The sequence below is a fragment of the Triticum dicoccoides genome, chromosome 4B (assembly GCF_002162155.2).
Source record: "Triticum dicoccoides isolate Atlit2015 ecotype Zavitan chromosome 4B, WEW_v2.0, whole genome shotgun sequence".
Taxonomy (NCBI): domain Eukaryota; kingdom Viridiplantae; phylum Streptophyta; class Magnoliopsida; order Poales; family Poaceae; genus Triticum; species Triticum dicoccoides.
The window spans coordinates 102,062,335-102,063,345 of NC_041387.1; the positions used below are offsets into that span (position 1 = coordinate 102,062,335).

General features: G+C 49.7%; 1 protein-coding gene across 1 annotated transcript in view; it reads left to right on the plus strand.

Moving 5' to 3' along the window:
* The first annotated feature begins 637 nt into the window (after window positions 1-637).
* LOC119295280 (protein CELLULOSE SYNTHASE INTERACTIVE 3-like) overlaps window positions 638-1,011 on the plus strand; it is an 11,076-nt gene continuing 10,702 nt past the window's right edge. The window contains exon 1 of the mRNA XM_037573679.1: window positions 638-799. The gene's annotated coding sequence lies outside the window, so the exon portion shown is untranslated. The remainder of the gene's footprint in view (window positions 800-1,011) is intronic.

Consider the following 1,011-nt stretch of genomic DNA (forward strand, 5'->3'; position numbering starts at 1 on the left):
TAAGTTACTCTTCACTATGGGTAGTCTAAGAAATTCCTCGTGAAAGTGCATTAAAATTTAGGGGAAGTTGCGTGATGCTGTCTTTTCTCAGTTTCTGAAAACATCTTCCCAAAATCATTTTTTCTTTTTTCACTAAAATTTGCACGTTTATGAAAATTGTTGGAGAAATTTCCCTGACCCAATTTCGCGTAAACAGTGGTTATTTTACTGACGCGGTTGAAGGTGCTCTAAATGCTTCCACCACCACCCCGCAAAAAAAAAAAAATTGCTTCCACCACCGCTGCGTAGTACGACAGCGATCTGCCCGTTACTAAAAGAGGAACGCAGTTAATTTCCACTTGACAGCCGTCCATGTCTACTACTACCTCCGTCCCGGTGTATAAGTCATTCGCGTAGTTCTAGGTCAATAATTTAACTATCTAAATATGTATTATATGTGACAAAAAATATATATTTAGAAACTACATTCGTGTGGAAATCTAGTGGTATATTTTTCATGACATATAACACATATTTAATTTCTCAAATCGATGACCTAGAACTACGCGAATGACTTATACACCCGGACGGAGGGAGTACCGCAATAACACGACAAATGACAGGAGTGATCCAAAGACCCACCCCTCTCCCTCCCCACTTCCCCTGTTCCAAAAGCTTTCGCATCTCTCTCTCTCTCTCCACCTCTCCACAGTTCACACCCACACTGCGCGGCACAGTGGGCGAGTGGGCGCGAGACCAGGCGTCGCCTCCTTCTCTCCTCCGCCCCGCTCTCGCCGCCGGACGTCCTCGCCTGCCTCCGGTGAGCCCCCCTCTCCCGCTCTCGTTCGTCGATCTCTCTGGCCAGGCGCGCCCTGCAGGGGGCTGCCCGCGGCGGCGCCCAATTCCGAGCGATTCGCGCTGGTTCTAGGCGGTATCGTGCTGCGTTTCGTTGAAGCCTGACGGTCGAGATCTCGTCTGCGATGGCCCCGTCGGCAAGGTGGAGGAGGTGGGCGGCGGGATTTTGGGTGGTTC